This window comes from Cydia strobilella, chromosome 8 (genome assembly GCF_947568885.1).
Source record: "Cydia strobilella chromosome 8, ilCydStro3.1, whole genome shotgun sequence".
Classification (NCBI taxonomy): domain Eukaryota; kingdom Metazoa; phylum Arthropoda; class Insecta; order Lepidoptera; family Tortricidae; genus Cydia; species Cydia strobilella.
Window position 1 is genome coordinate 9,629,881 of NC_086048.1, and position 18,058 is coordinate 9,647,938.

Consider the following 18,058-nt stretch of genomic DNA (forward strand, 5'->3'; position numbering starts at 1 on the left):
GGTAAAAACGGGACCCTATTATTAAGACTCCGCTGTCTGTGTGTCTGTCCGTCTGTCACCAGGCTGTATCTAACGAACCGTGATAGCTAGACAGTTGAAATTTTCACGGATGATGTATTTCTGTTGCCGCTGTAACAAAAAATACTAAAAACAGAATAAAATAAATATTTTAGTGGGGCTCCCATACAACAAACGTGATCTTTTTGCCGTTTTTTTTGCGTAATGGTGCTTCGTGCGCGAGCCTGACTCGCACTTGGCCGGTTTATTTACATAGTAACAAATTTGCCATCGACTTAGCAAAACCAAAAGGAGTTCCCTCAATTCCTCCTCCTTTTGAAATTTTGAAGTCGGTTAAAAATAAGAATAAGTAACCATTGCCTGCACTGAACCCCAAGTAAAATATAAACGAATTTCTGTAAGTCTATTTCAAACATCTAACGTATTTCGCGATCAAACGGCGCATTTAAGTAGAACATCACGTATTCTCTTAAGGAATGGTTACGCGTTACATACGTGAGAATATTTGTTTTAACATCGTCAGGAGACGAGAGCCAAGTTATTTGCTAGCTTATGAAATGGCCTGTGCGTGTGCTATGTCATTTGCCACTTCCTTAATGCGAAATCAGTACGGCGTAAAGTATTACGTGATCGATCTTATATTGGAGTTATAATTTATTCGATTTGTCACACGCACTTTCTGCACTTTGCAGGTACTAACCTCGACCTAATTATTTATTGGAAGAAATAGTCAGTTATGGCACGAATTAAATGTAAAATAAAAATATTATTATCACGTTTATACCATAAGCCTCTTAGGTTCAAGTTCAAACACAACCTAAATTAAACCTTTAATATCTGGGAGACCGAGCTTTGCTCGGAAAACATATAAAAACTCAAAAATGCGCGTTTTCCCAGAGATAAGACCTAGCTAGATCGATTTTTCGCCCCCGAAAACCGATGACGTGAATGAATAAATCCAGAAAAACTGGAAATGTATTTAGAAAAAAAAATAAGTGTTCTATGAACAAAGCTTTGTACGGAGCATTAATTAAATTAGAGTTTGTTGTAGAGAATGTAGCGCAAAAGAATGATGGAGACAATATTGAATTTATAAGGAGATACATCACGGATTAAGTGTAGTATTCTAGTCAATGGTGTATTAAACAACATACTAAAAGTATCGGAGGGTGGGGGTGAAGTGGTGCTGCTAGTCCTAGCAGAAAGTGTATAAAATCCTACCTCCAGTGTCAGTTTGACGTGCTATTTTTGGGACTATATATCTATTTTGTAGGAAATTTTATACAGATTATTTACGTTTTTGCTATGGGCTACCGAGTACGAGTTATTTACGAAAAACTATAAAAAGGGACCTTAGGATAAGAGTAATGGAACTTGGAATTCGACATTGTGGTTCATATCTAATGCCACAAGTTACAGAAAAGCGTGTATTCTTAGTACTTCTACATAGAGAAACTAGGAACTCCCATGACATTGAACTGTGGTGCACTTTATTGGCGATTACTTTTCGTGTTTATACTTTGAAGTTGCGGTTCTGCTATGCTCCGAATCCAGGTCGGCTGTCGATTTCACGATACACATTTCGTAAGTAGCGTTCAGTCTACTACCGCTGATAATTTGTCGTTGTGTTGTGTTTGATGAGAGTTAAGCTTACTCAAAGGTTTAGTTCCGATCAGATGGAAACGTTTTTAATCAGTAAAACAGATAAATAAGTCACTAAGAAGTAGGCACATAAAAAATATGTCGGCAGGTAAGTAGGGCTTACAAAGCCTAGTCATAGGAGTAGGCTTCGTAAGCTTCAGGAGCATCTGGGGTGATCGTGTTCGCCACTTCCTACGTAACTGACACATTTTTGACGTAAAATGCTTAAACATGGCAACAATTTAGTATGGTTTTTTTTTAGTTTAATTTAATTTAATTTCTACTATTTTATGTCGCACTGTAAAGCGTAACATAAACACCAGGGGCCTATTGTACAATAAAATACAAGCTTACTATTAGTGATTTTACATACAAAGTCACTAATAGTATTAGCTTGTATTTTATTATGCAATAGGCCCCAGGAAGTAACTGCGAAGGTGAATAATAAAATCTCCTGATACTCGGATAGAAATGGAATTGTACGATTACCAAACTAAACCGCGATACGTGTAGGAAAAAGATTTTTTTAATACAGTTGCTCAAAAAGTGCTACTTTTCGTGGCTGTTTAGCGTGTGGAAAGTTGGTTTTCGCGAACTAGTGCTTTTTACTTTTCCAATTTTTTTAAATTTTTACTTATTCCAATTCATGACTACGTATTGATGAGTGTTAATATTAGTTTCCTTTAAACGTCGTAATCAACATAAAAACCTACTGTTAATGTAAGAATACGACAAATATGCATATTTCATATTTTATTACATACCTCTTCATCATTATAAGTATTATAACACTAATAATAAGTTGTCTGAATGGAACGGAACGCCTGTCAAAGAAGAGGCGTATTTTCTTACTGCAAGATTGTTTTAAGTTTCCAAAGGCAACATTCGATATTGTTTTTATAAATATACGATACACAAATAATCGTAAATAACGATATTTAGGTAATAATAGTACAATGTTTTAATATTTACAATTGTTTCTGTCTTATAGAACGTGCATTTGAAAAAAAAAACATTCATTGAAGTGGGTTCAATAATAATAACAAAATCTATTCTAGTCGAATAAAAACACCTCTTCATAATGTCAATGATGTCAGTGTCACAGAATTAATAATATAAAAGTTTCGTATTCCATTCCTTGCTTTTCTTATTTTTTCGCAACTGTATTAAAAAAACGTCGTTCGATACACGTGCGGATATGTCATTCTTCACTCGTCCCGAGTCTTGGTACTCGTGAGGTAATGACATACTTTCCGCACTAGCATCGAAATGTACTATTACCATTGCTAGCTCTATAGGTTGTGCTTGAATAAAAAAAACGCCGCTTTTAATTTTGAGCACTAAAAGGCACACATGTTCGAATTTTAAAGTTCATTGTTGCGTAACATCTCAAATTGGTGTGTGAATGACCCAGTCCTTCTACCGGTAAGGTGCAAGGTTTACCACAGTGTCGGGTTGCGACATACAACTGTGTGAAATTCGTCAGGTTTCGATACTTTCGATATATGACTTTGACAGCCATGTCATATCTAGTCGATTAGAATAATATAAATGAATAAATGACTTTTAATTTATTATTGTCTTTGAAAGAGTGCGCAAGTTTGGCATGCAACCATTAATAAGCATGGTGCCTAAAATTTTTATTCAACTATTTAGCGATATGAACGTCGTTTCGTAGCTAATCTTTATGAAGCTGGCAGGATAATACTATCAGTTTCAGAAGCTTGCATTAGGATAAATGGGTTTTTAATGCAGAAGAGCCTTGCTTTTATCCAAGACTGGCACTTAGGTATTTCTTATGCCCCAATTCTTTCACAAAGTAGTCCAGTATAAAACGCATTATTAAGGTTGTGACACCGGTCGATTTCTAACTAGATACCTACATGATGTGTTTTTAATATCATTATTAAGTCAAATATCATGTCATTCATGTCGGATTCTAAACTTGATTTGAGCAAGAACGCCGAACCCGCCTATGAATAACTTTATGCAATATTGCAACACAAATGCCACGAGCCCACACAATGAGCAGAGTTCGTCAGTCTAAATTGACTGTAGATAAATTAATACAGGCACACGGTTATATGCTTTATGCCTTTAAATATAAGGTCAATGACTATTATATTTGCACTGAACAATGACAACGTGTAATGTAGAAATCTCTTTGAATTCGCTTTGACAACGCATTGAAGGTGTCTTACATAAAATCATGAGCAAAAAAATGATAATGGTATTTGGTTCTGTCGATTTTATGCGTAGTTTAGTACTGGTAATGTTTGTGGTTTTCTTTTTTTTATGGCACTTAGAAGAAAGCACTATGTACAATGTATTATAGTGTCGTAATGTATTTATGACTGAGATAAGTGATTCTACGTTAAAAAAACCGGCCAAGTGCGAGTCGGACTCGCGTTCCAAGGGTTCCGTACATTACACAATTTAAACAATGTATTTTTTATGTGAAATGTCTTTAAAAAACCCGTAGGGGTCGGATCAAAAACTAAGTAATTAAGTCCGACTCACGGTTGACTGCACATGTCTAATAGGTTTTTCGGTGATCAATAGGTAAAGATCTATTTTGTGTATTTTTTTCAAAATTTTTGACCCAGTAGTTTCGGAGATAAAGGGGGGGAAATGGTCATTTTTTGCCTATGTTCTTAAATAACTTCTAAACTATTTATCTTAAAATTATAAAAAAAATATATTTGAGATTCTCACAATGAGCTCTTTCATTTGATATGTAACACGATATAGTTTGACAAACTTTATTTTTTAATTTTCTCATTTACCCCCCCAAAAGTGGCCCCCGTGTTTAAAATTAATATGTTTACGTTACATGTCCATCTTTGGGTCACAAACTTACATAGGTGTACCAAATTTCAACTTAATTGGTCCAGTAGTTTCGGAGAAAATAGGCTGTGACAGACGGACAGACAGACAGACGCACGACGCACGAGTGATCTTATAAGGGTTCCGTTTTTTCGTTTTGAGATACGGAACCCTAAAAACCGTGCTCATAAATAGTACATTGTTTAACCCAGGGTGGAAAGTGAACCATATCACCCGAGATATATTGGCGAATAATTCGAGGGTAAGATGGTTACTTTCTACCCGAGTTAAACAATCTACTTTTCATTTCGACTATGAGGAGGTTGTGTTTACAAGAAAATATTTTGACGGTTAAGAGAATTAGGGACTGGAATTGGCGCGTCTTAAAAAAAGTGAAACTGAATGATTGAATGTAATGATACTATATTTTTATATATATTTGTTAATAAAGACATATTATCATTACATATATATGTGTTGTATATAATAAATGATTAAATTATAGTTAAACCTAAAAAAAAAAAAATTAAATATGTAATTAATTAAGTCATATATATAATATATTATTTATGTTTATTTCATACATTTAAATATTAAATACAAGCAAAGAGGATAAAATAAGATATAGCGGTACTGTCATAGTAAATTTAGTAACCGCTGTAAATTCACTGCCATCTATCGACATACTTTAAAACTAAAAATGAAGATTTATAAAAATACGTTAAAATGTATTTAAATATGAATAAATGATTTTTTTATTTGCAATAATTATTTTTATATGATTTTGACCCATGTTCTTTCACTGATATGCGTTAAAATTATAAATAACAAACGAAACAGTCAACGCCCTCTATACGAGAGTAGGCCAAAACTACTGGCGCCCTCTGATCGAGAATCAAATTTTCGTGATTTTCGAGGCACGTTTTTTCCTTAGACTGTATCCATCTATTACGGAGTTATATCTATCTTTGATACAAGTATAGTCCGACAAGAGATTGTAGAAAATTATTGAGGGCGCCACTTCCTACGTAACCGTCACATTTTTGACTTATAATGCTTAAACATGGCAACAATTTAGTACGGAATTTTTTTAGTTCCATTTTATTTAATTTCTACTATTTTATTTCGCAGTAAACAAAATATTTTCCACCCTAGGGTGGGAAATGCAATTTTCCACCCAGCTATCAGCCTATGTAAGGTGAACTTTCCGAATAGGAGAAATGAAAAAGACTTTTTCATGCCACTTTGTCCCTTAAAGCGAAAAAAAAAGAAACAAAATCCGGTTTTAAGCTACCTATTTAAATTGACATCAGATGTAAATAAGTTGCTCTAATAGGTACAGTCGAAGGCAAAAATATCGATCCGACAAATAGCTCAAAAATATGTGAACACAACTTTATTGTCTAAGGTGTAAGAGCGTACACATATTTTTGACACTTTGGGATTGTATATATATTTCTGCCCTTGACTGTACCTACTTGGCAAGACAGTTGCAAAATTAGTGGCAATCGATTAAGATACTTACGTTGGACTTTATTCCGACTAAAACAGGTTTATGCAGCATTGCAGCATAATGGAGGCCGCCTACATTGTTACACGAATTACAATGTGTAAATAAATTAAAAATCATTTAGAATAAAACGACGACGACTCGAATCTTAAAATGATTTTGATTTCTTTGCTTATTGCTTCACGTTTCACCGTAAATAGATGGGAAAATCTATAAACCACATTCCAATAATAAGGTAGTTTGGGTGGTTTAGGTAATTGTCTGTATTTATTTTTATGACACGCGCAATATCGACAGTTTCTAAATAAATAAAATAAAAATAAAATTCTAAAAATAATAATAAAGTGGTGCCACAGGAACTCTCAAGTACTTTTACGTGTACTTCATGTGTATTCAATATTACATTGATATTTGAATATCTTGGATTAGTCTCGTAATTTCTGTCCTCAAGGGACGTGGCAGACTAGTTTTTGTATTGACTTGAAATCTCAGTCGTGGACAAAGCTGCATTATTGGCATTCCTACGCGGCAAACGAGCCTTGCGCTAAAGCAAGGTCGCGAGTGAAGGGGGACTACTGAAACTAACGCTATGCCTTAACCTTTTATCTAAGGGACATTAACATTAACCAATGCAGTGTAGTAAATGTAATGTGATACACTCTTCTTCTACAGTCAGCAAAACTATTAGCTTAGCACCCCTGCATACAAAATGTTAGACACACACTACACGACGACACAATTCTGAGACTTAGGGCCGGTACAGACGGACTGCAACCCGACTGCACGTCAACTGCACGCCGACGGCACGTCAACTGCAACGTAGGCGTACAGTTCCCATACAAGTTGCTGTCGGGTTGCAGTCCGTCTGTATCCCTAGCGGTGATATACGTGGGTCATGGGTCTAATAACCCTGCTCGTATACTAATAACTAATAAGTTTCTTCTTATGTATTACGAATTAAGTGAATACTTAATCTACTTAATTCGTACCTAAAGAGGTACCTACAGTTGTCGAAAGTAATTCCATGATTTGTTTTAATATTATATGTATTAGTTTCAACCTAATATAACGTTTTAGAGATTCTCATTTATTATGCTGTCTGCTCTGTAGATAGGGTGTTGAGCTTTTACTCTGACTTGTAAGCTTTGAATTTAGCTTTTATTGGCAGATGCTTCCTCTAATATTGATGGGCTCAACAGGTTCCAAACTGCTTTGAATACTTAAATACTGTTAGTGCAAAGCTAAATTATGCAGTATTTGGTATTTTGAATACATAGGTAAATTAGTTTTTAGGCAATACGATTTTATGTTGCGTCTCAAGCGTTTACAGCAAGTCGGTACTATTTACGGATGCGGATTATATTTTAAATTAGATATTTTAAAGTACTTTTTGTACATATTAAAACTTTGTTTCTTCATAACACTTGAAGAAAACAGAGATAAATTATTATTTTAACTTGAAACTTATCTCTGGGTTAAAATATATACCTCGAAGGTGAGACTTGACATTGATACATAAGCTTTCATAGCAATATAATCATCATCTTCCTCGCGTTATCCCGGCATTTTGCCACGGCTCATGGGAGCCTGGGGTCCGTTTGACAACTAATCCTAAGAATTGACGTAGGCACTAGTTTTTACGAAAGCGATTCCCATCTGACCTTCCAACCCAGAGGGGGAAACTAGGCCTTGTTAGGATTAGTCCGGTTTCCTCACGATGTTTTCCTTCACTGAAAAGCGACTGGTATAAATATCAAATGATATTTCGTACATAAGTTCCGAAAAACTCATTGGTACGAGCCGGGGGTTTGAACCAGCGACCTCCGGATTGAAAGTCGCACGCTCTTACCGCTAGGCCACCAGCGCTTCTAGCTTTCATAACTAAATTGTTCTCTTTTTTTTGTAAAAAGCCCAGTTGCTATAGTATTATTTAACTTCTTATACTTCGTATAATTGCAAACTATGTATGCTTTCGTTACAATGTACATATTCTCTACATCATTTCATAAAAACCCTTAACTCACATACCTATATTTCAAAGAAAATTTTGCTTAGTTAATTGGTGAACTCGCTATTTAGAAATATGATTAACATCATTAAATAACCAAAGACTGGACGGTTGACCGGTCCGACGCGTACTCGTTCGACGGGTCCAACCGACCCAACCGTTAAGATTCCTACGCGTCGCCTAAATATGTATGATGGCGGTCGAATGCAAATTAGCATGTTTCTAGGCGGAGCGATGTGAATGTGACAAAGTTGAAAGGTGACCAATTGACGGGAGAGAGTCTGTGAAATGATGAAATCTGAGGACTTCCGCGGCAGTGTTTATTTACAACCGAAAACGATTTTTTGTAGCTATAGTCAAAATAGTTTAAGTATAACGACTTCGCTTAGTTATAACGACATCTCATTGATGTCGTTATAAACAGTTTTCACTGTATATGTAAGTTTCTAAAGCTTACTAGTAACTTCCCAACATGTTAAGCTTAAATGAAATATTGAACATGTAAACTATAAACTATAAGGAGCTTAGACTAGACTTTAACAACCTCAAACTCAAACCCTGACAATATGATTATTATTATTAATTTGTTATTCATGCTATAAAATCTTGTTCAGATCCGTTAGATGAATAGAAATCTGCATTATTTTGCGTTAAACCAATGTTCCGATATACATTAGCCAAATTTTATTGATACTGACTAGTTGACTACTGACACAGAAACAAGCATTATCATCCGATAATTGTTGACTTCTAATATTACGGTTGAGGATTCCAAGATTTTCTAAATTTAAGTGTAACGTTACCCCGTTGGAGACTTAAAAAACAATAAAATTGTAATGTTTGTCATAATACCTACACTTAACTTTATTTATAAGGTCAATAGGGATAATTGCGTCAGTAAAATGTGCGTTCAATCTTGTAATTATTATAAAAAAGCGCGTTTATCCCGACATACGCAATTTACCCGGCTGACCTTATGTAAAATGTGTAAATTCAGCAGTTAACGGTGATTTACTATTGTCCGCACATTATTTCGCTACGCTGCGAAGACTCGAATGTCAAGGCTAGCTATTCATAGTCGACGTGAATCATTCCACATTGTTGCACTATCTTTTATGACATGTTTTTTACTTCAAAAATAAACTACTTACTTAAGACGATAGTCGCTGATGTGTCCTTGAGCGTCTCAGCGTCTCTGTACCCGCACCCCGCTCACTGCGATCGTACGTGAATTTACCACAACGAGGTTCAAAGAAAGGCGCGCGGTTGGCGCTATACTCGTATTTGTGTATCTTTTGCAGATATTTTGTCGTTTTAGTATGAGTAGATCATGCGTTTAGTGGGGGTCGTAAATTATAATAAAAGTATGTTCACTTATGCATTATACCAAAGATAGATATAACTCCGTAATAGATGGATACAGTCTAAGGAAAAAACGTGCCTCGAAAATCACAAAAATTTGAGTCTCGATCAGAGGGCGCCAGTAGTTTTGGCCTACTCTCGTATAGAGGGCGTTGACTGTTTCGTTTGTTATTTATAATTTTAACGCATATCAATAAAAGAACATGGGTCAAAATAATAAAAAATAATTAATGCAAATAAAAAAAAAACATTTATCCATATTTAAATACATTTTATTTTAATATTGTCTTCGGTTACCGCGATAGTTACTCATGAAATAAAACTATGAAAACGGATTATATCGCGTATATTGAATTTATAATACATCCCGACGTTTCGAGCCCTTTACAGCGTTCGTGGTCAACGGGTGACACCCCGGGTGTCACCCCGGGTGTTACATTTTATTTTATTTTTTTATTTTTATAAATCTACATTTTTAGTTTTAAAGTGTGTCGATAGATGGCAGTGAATTTACTGTGGTTACAGTATCGCTCTATGATATAGAGCTTGGTATGTACTAAATTGAGGCGAACAGTGTGTTTATTTTATAGTCATTTTTTTATCCGTAATAAATGAATATAAATAATGCCATTAATAACTTGTAATATTAAGTACCTACTGCCTAGTCTACCTACATATAAAAATTTTGGGAATTGTTACCTACCTACTAGTGTTAAACTAGTATTGATTTTCGAAGTTCGATGTTTTCTCAAACAATACGTGGGAATATCATCATTATATTACAAGCGCGCCACAACCAAATCAGCGCTCTGCAGTTTTTTATTTTTTGGCTTCAATAACTCCGACATAGTGGTTAACGGCTATGTATGATGAACCCCCGTGGACGTCAGCTGCCGCTCCGTTGGTGGGTTAAGGAATATCAGCCAGCGAAACAAGCAAAAAAAATTGTCATCGCCTCCCGCCTGATACTTTGTCAGATGATAGTTTAGATGCTAATGTGAATAAAAAAATGGTCAGCCGGTTGTATCTCGGTGGAAGGTCAGCTGGTCACATGAACATGTAAAAAAAATTTTTTTCAGTCATCGCATCCCATTTCATTATACTTTGTCAAATGGTAGTTTAGAATTTAGATGATATTGTTAATAAAACAAATCGTCGGCCGGTTCTATCGCGGTGGAAAGACCGTCAGCTCTTAAAACATTATTGTTAGTTTAAAAATAATTTTAATTGATTTAGCCGTTAAGTAGATATAACCAAAGTTAGCCGCAAAATGGCCCGTTGTATTATTTTTATGCCGGTGAAACTATAAATTTCAAGAAAAATATTAAATGTTACAATTGTTGAACAATAAATAAAGATTTATATTTTTTTTTTCATATTTTTTTGTTTACCCATTTAGTAGAAATACGTTTTAGACCGTAACAGTAAGTAAGTATATAGTAGTAGTAGTAGTAGTAAACACTTTATTGCACAAAACAAGTACATAACACAGAGAGGATACAGTAAATACACTATGAGGTATAGTTTCTGAATTAAAGAGGTATTTTTTACCATTATAATAATTTACCACCTCCACGAAATGCAAGGTCTATTCGTATCTGAACAAGAAAACATTTGTAAAATACGAACTAACTATTACATTATAGCATAGGTACTCGTATTATCGTTGCAGTGGTAAGTAGTACGTATGATTTTTTCCTTTCGCCTTAAGTTATAGTTTTGCCAAAAAAAATACAACCGGCCGTTTTGGTATTTTTACTAAACGGCTTAATCAATTGTAAGGGTCATGATTTATAAATAGTTTATATTTGGATTATGCCTAATTTCATTTATGATTATAATATAAAAGAGTATCAACTGACTCTTACTTGTCACTGTTCGTTTTCATCATCAACCACCACCAATCAATCCAATCTCCCAACACAATTAAAAAAAAATTAAACATAAATAAATAAATAAATATCTATATACAACGTAAATTGATAGCCTATATTAATCAATTAATTATTGTTTTGTTAGGAATCGAACTTTATTCATAACGTAAAAATGGCAATATGTCCGCGCATGTTAGAAAACTTTTATTTTTATATTTCAAATGAAGCTTTCTTAAACATAAGTGGAAATATTGTCATTATTTTCGTTATAATAGGCTGCGAAACACCGTGTTAAGCGCGCTAAAGCGAGTCAGAACCAAATCAACTTTCTGCAGTTATTAAGTCTTTGGCCACAATAACTCCAATTTTATTGCACTGGGGCTCAGCACAAGCATACAGAGTACAAGGAAGGCACGGAGCGACGAGCAACACAGCCTTCTCGTCTCAAAGCTAGCACACGACTGCCGGACACACTTTTTTCGAGCTACATACGCACGAAATGTCGAATAATATTCGATTTCTTTAAAAAAATATCATTTTTTAACATTATGAAACGTTGCATTTGTAGTGCCTGTTAAAACATTTATTTTAGTTTAAAAATAACTTTAATCGAATAAACCGTTTAGGAGATATAAGCAAAGTTAGTCGCAAAACGACCTGTCGTAATGTTCCTTTTATGGAGAAACTATAAGTCACAGGGAAAAGGTCAAACGTTAGAAATTTTGTACATAAAATGGAGATTAATATATATTTTTTTCATAATTTTTTGTTGAACCGTTAAGTAGATATATACTCTAGAAAGTAAGAGTTTACGGCCAAAAATAGCGACTAGCGCCTTAAATAAGATATAAGATAGGTTTCAGAAACATTTAGAGATACATATCAATTGATACTTTTGTGTTACGAGAAATAGTAATACTTATTAAAATTTATAAGTAACTTATATTATTAAACTATGGAAGAATTTAGGCTGAATTACGACTTAACTATAAAAATACACTTTATAATTCTGTATAACTTTACATACTGTAATATTGCTGTTGCATTTCCAGTATCAAAATTTGTTAGACGACTCTCTCACAAGAAGTTGAATTTACCTTCAGGTCTATATAATTATTATAGGTACAACACGCCAAAAGATTGTCCAATCTGCTAAGAGACTCGCCGTCGCCGAAATGGCATTTCTTAAAGTAAAAGCCACGTGCTCATTGCCTAATTTAATCAATTGAAACTGATTCATGTAGTCCTAGCGTTAAGGTTGAATTTGGTCTGTGTTTGGTGAACAATAAATTAGTATAAGTGTCACGAGTTAGTAAGACGACGGAGCAGGAAGCACGGATTCTGTCTGGATAATCGAATTCATTAGCGGCCTTTGTACTGCAAATAGTGTGGAAGGGTTACCCTCACCAGTTTAATATTAAACGAACTGATGCTGTAACCTCTATTACGTGGAACAATTTAATTTATAGGACGAAACGTTATAGGTAAATAGCATCTAAAAAGATCGAAGTTTGTATCTAAAAGTTATTGAACAAAATAAATAAATAACGTTATAAATTGCTTTATAACGTTTTACTATTACGGGTAAGTAATTAAGTATAAGGATATTACAATTTACAAATATTCACGATAATAAAAAAAAGTGAAAAATAAAAACTATAATTTTGTACAAAAATAATTATGTACATACAATAACTACATTGTTTGCAAATTGTCAAGTAACATAAAACTTTATTTGTATTTATTTCAGTAATTACAAAAGAAAAAAAACAGAAGAAGGCAAATGACTGAATACTGAGACTATGTAAATATTTTTTATTGTATAAATTATAAAATAAAAAGCAAAAAGATTATCGCGATCCTGCCAGGATTCGAACCTGGAATCTTCTGATCCGTAGTCAGACGCGTTATCCGTTGCGCCACAGGACCTGTTAGCAGATGGCGCAAAATTACGGTCTAGTACAACAAAGTGTTACGTCACCCCGACCGTGATAACGTGGGCCGCGCGGGCACCAGTAGGCGAGTAAAATGTAAACACCTTTGTTGCCTCTAATTTGTGGTTGACAGCGATAACCTGGTCGCGCTTTTTTCTTCAATCTTGTCCGTCACTTCTAACTAGTGGCTCTGTGAGCTGTAGACCTTCCTTCGTTGAGTAAGTACATACACATTATCACAGCGAACTCACAATGGTCTTAAGTGCCATATACTCTATCTTAATGCCAATTTCTACCATTTTGTCCATTTTTAACCGACGAAAAAGGAAATTATATTTTACTGCCGAACCAGCTCACGCATAACAAACAACACGTACAGGTTGGTATTTATTTTATAGATTTGGTTTTCTAAGTAGGTACCTAATCATTGTTCAGTTCCGTAGAAAATAGGTTACGTAAGTGTAAGGGATATACAGGTGAAAAAAATACTAGCTTTTTAGAACCCTGGCAGTAGCAATCTATGCTATGCTAAAGCAACAACTTTTAATATCCATTAAATTTGTTAGCTCGGAAGTTTTAAGTAAATCAAAACCATTTTACTTAAACAAAACTAAATACTTATTGTTCGTTTGAAACTGACAAAATCGATTTACTAACCCTAACTGAAAATTGAGGTTAGACATGTGTTACGGGCACTAAGCATTAACATTCAAAGCCTAACGCAGCGTACCTACTACTGGCGAACAATATGCTACTCGTTGCGAACGCGAACGCCGTGGGCCTGCCGCGCCGCATTGCTTCGCGTTCGCAAGTTGTTCGCTTACGTACTTAAGAGGCAGCGTAAGCCTGCCTTAAAGATTTCTCTAACAGCGAATACGTGTGGAAACGCTAAAGACTGGACGTCGAGAGCGCTGCGCGTGACCCGCTTCGCTGTAATGTAACGGACTACTAACCGTTGTACGCACACACTATGGTTGGCAAACCGATTATAACAACAAGCGAACCTGTTGCATGTTGCATACCGAGTACCTGGATTAATCATTTGGTTGTATGTAATTATAAATATTATAAAATAAATATTCTCAAGATAAACAAAGGAGCCGTAGATTTTACTAACATCTTTTGATTCTTTCCCATTACATAAGAGTGAAGTTTGTTAATATTTTATTTAAGTAACTGATGCTAAGGTTCAAAAGCAGGTACTAAGTTATTGCGCTAATAGTTTACCTCAGCCGAATAATCATGATTTTTTCACATTTGTTATTATTTTTTGTAGAAGATACAAAGTTCGATTGGAAAAGTTTCAAGGCCAAAAATATTTTATGATAAAAACTTGTATCGTCAATTGTATATACTTTTATATGCACATAACCGAGACATTTTAGTTGAATCAGAGGGTCTACTGCGAAAAACGATATTGGAAATTTCGTTATAAAATTAAAATTAAATTAAAGTATCATTTATTTCAGGCATAATATTAGTAACTTACATAGCTAATAAAAATACGGTTAGAGTACAATTACAAAACAAATTAACATGCAAATTAACTAATGACTAGGAGCTAACTTAGGGCTAGGACACAACCGGATGAGCCTACACATATATATACATATGCCTCTCTATCGCTCTTGCATATTCGAGCGCATAAAGAAATTTTTTATTTTCGTTTTTCGCGGTCTTTTTACTTTACTCGATCGGTGTGCGACGTTTTAAATATTAGAGCTTCCCCTGCATTGCTGATACATGATGATGTATCATCATGTACTAGCAATGCATGCATCAAATTATAATAATAATAAAAAATAAAAAACATCATGCCAGTTCACATTCTTTGAATATTGCAATATTAGCGTAATTGAAAACCGGGAAGTGGGTAGAAGATCATGTTTTATTTAATTAATTTGAGTTTAGATTGACAAGAACTTGTAAAACTGCTTGTATTTAATTTAGTAGCGTGAGTAGCACATAAAAAAGTCACAGGTCCCGTTTCTAGCAGTTAAAACAATTATAATAAGACACATAGTGGTAATTGATAATCAACGCTCAGGCAATAACCGGCCATAGATGGAATCGTTGTGTAAGGTTCCCCCAGACTAATTGTAAGTGCTAATATCGTAGAAGTTCGTAAATTTGCAATTACACTTCAATCTATCGCCTAATGGCTAGCGCTGATCTTTGAGGTTAGATCAAAATTTACGGGATGTAGTGATTCCCTACTCGTAAATATCCTCTTAAAAAGAAGACATGTGTTTAAGTTTAATGTGTTTTGTTTCTCTCTCTCTCCTGACCGATTTCGGCCACAGCGAGTGCAAATTTTGTCTAGGAACGGGAACTGAGCTGGTCCGCCCGCTTGAATGAAGCTACAGCTAGTACTGTTTTTATGAAGAAGTAATCTTCCACACTCCTACATTTCTAACACGTTATTTATACTAATTGTAGGTGATAAAACGACCTAATTGTTTAGTAATTCAAGAATTTCAAAAGCATTTAGAGTAGGTAATTAGGTATAGGTAATTAAATTGAAATTAAAATGCAGGGAACCCTCAATTATTCGAAATAATAAATATACTTAATAAGGCCACTAACGCCAGAGACTTCATGGGCTTTTCACAACTCGTAACGGTCACTTGTGGTTTGGTTTGACAAAAATCAAGATGACACAGAAAGCACCATACAAAACACGCTTTTATACCTACTGCTTAGCCATGTGTCATCATTACAGTAAGTATTTCTTTTATTTTTCTAATTTATTTTACTACATTTATAAGAAAATTGCTTCGATTACGTCCAGACATTTAGTTATTACCTTTGAATTTACTTACTTGGTTGGTATAGTAAAGGCCGCAGACGTTTGACCTTAGAGACGTTGAATTAACTACATATTTGGTTGGATTTTGGTTTCCAAACAAGTCAAAAGGTAACAGTAACACTCGCAATCAAATATTAGGCAAGTATTCCTTTTCGGCTAGAGCATTTACTTAAATGGAACGATATAGGTACTGTCAGCAAAGGTTAACTTTCATTATCCAATACTTAGTTTACCTAATTATTTTTTTGGAACTGGATTCTGGTTTTGCCTCTTAAAACATCCATATATGTAAGTAGATACTTTAATAATATAAACAATTGAAATAATAGCTTTTAAAATATTAAATACGATTTTTTTTGAGTTTATGTTGTAAGGCTACGGAAAAGTAACTTTTTTTTCTTTATTATCGTACTGAGAAAATTAACTACCGACATTATATTCAGAGCTACAAGGGTTATGATTAAAGTTTACGTTAAGAATCGGCGTCATTATGCTAAACCGTCCACGGTTATAATGACCTTAGTTTTCTTTATCTATTTGCTTCATATTGTAACAATCACGATGCTCAGAGATTTGCAGTTTACAAACTGCGATCTAGCAAACAATTAGCTTTGTACGTGTAACCAGCTTGCAATTATGTCGATGGCGTCGATGCACATCAAAATTTGCTTAAATAGTTCATGCAAAGCTAAATTTGAATCATGTCAGAACTGGATAAATCCTTCCGGCGGTTTAGCAGCAAACGGCCAACTAAGTTACGCCAGCCAACATTTGTCAGAAAAGAAGTAATTTAGTACACTTCGTTTATTTAGGATTAGAAAGAACTCCACAGAAGTAAGCGTGCAGTTTTTATCAGGCTCTTTAATTGTTAATATTAATGGAATTATCGAATGTAGCATGGTCAATACTTATAATTTACCTACTTCTAAATTTTACCGTAAAAGTGCCAGATTTGGAACCACAAGCTTATTTCTGCGAAGTTCTTTCTAATCCTAGAAAAAAAAGCGAAGTATATAAAGAAAATTATTTTCATGTCAATCTATTTGATAGATTATAATATATTATATAAATAAACTTAGCAGGCACGTGTTTAAAAATTGATAAAGATTAAATAACTACACGTACAAAATATGTGTGATAAATGATGCACATGTCAGCACATTTTCTGTAACAACGTGCCTATTTAGCAACGTCAAAACGTTAAGTACAAATACTTAAAAAAAATATGCACACACCATTATCGTGTTATTTTCGCATTTTGATAGGTACACTTTTACCACGAAACGAACATGATATTTATGCATAATTTTATTAGATGAGTACTTAGATTATTTAGGTTAGGTAATCTATCGATGTTTTTGAAATACTATCTGTGAATATCTACTTAGCTGCTTATTCTACCCTACGATGTTACTTAAAGAAAATAATTATGTATTTTAAATCAGGAACTAGCCTTTAAATACATATGTAGTAGGTACCTACGTACATTTATTGTATTATAAAAGAAAAGGTTGATTTTTTTAATGAAAACAAAATGCACTGTAATCGGCCCGGTATCTGAGTCGTTACAAGTCATCGACCCAACTCTATCAGATGAGCTTGTTCAGAGAATCAGTACGATTTTATCTTACTCTACTACCTAGTTTTATTTTTCTCCTCAATACAAATATAGTAAATGAAAATCGACTCTACCTGAAGAAACAAATATATGTATAGTATAATAACATTAATAATTAATGGAAACGTTAATACTAATACAGAGTAATTCAAGAGATGTTTTTGATCAGTAATTTAATAGGAATTATGCTACACTTAAGTTTATTTTTACATTTAACTTAAGTATTTATTTATAATTCTATAGTTTGTTTAGAATTGATAAAATGTATTTTCTTATGATAATGAAGATTACTCCTATTTTTGAGACCTGATACTTGATAGAGGGAAGATTTTGTTCAATTGTTGGGTATTTTAAGTTAATTATTAACTTTAAGAAACGACCTTTAATTTTAATTGAAATTTACACTACTATGTAGAGAGTCATAGCACTATTATCTATAAATTTGAAAATTTGATACT

The 18,058-nt window shown here is 34.0% G+C and overlaps 1 protein-coding gene and 1 non-coding gene across 3 annotated transcripts in view; both read right to left on the reverse strand.

The window, feature by feature from the left end:
* LOC134743601 (uncharacterized) overlaps nucleotides 1-18,058 on the reverse strand; it is a 106,902-nt gene that overhangs the window by 79,762 nt on the left and 9,082 nt on the right. The window lies entirely within an intron of this gene.
* Nucleotides 13,096-13,168, reverse strand: Trnar-acg (transfer RNA arginine (anticodon ACG)). Its single transcript has one exon. It is a non-coding gene; the product is annotated as a tRNA-Arg (tRNA).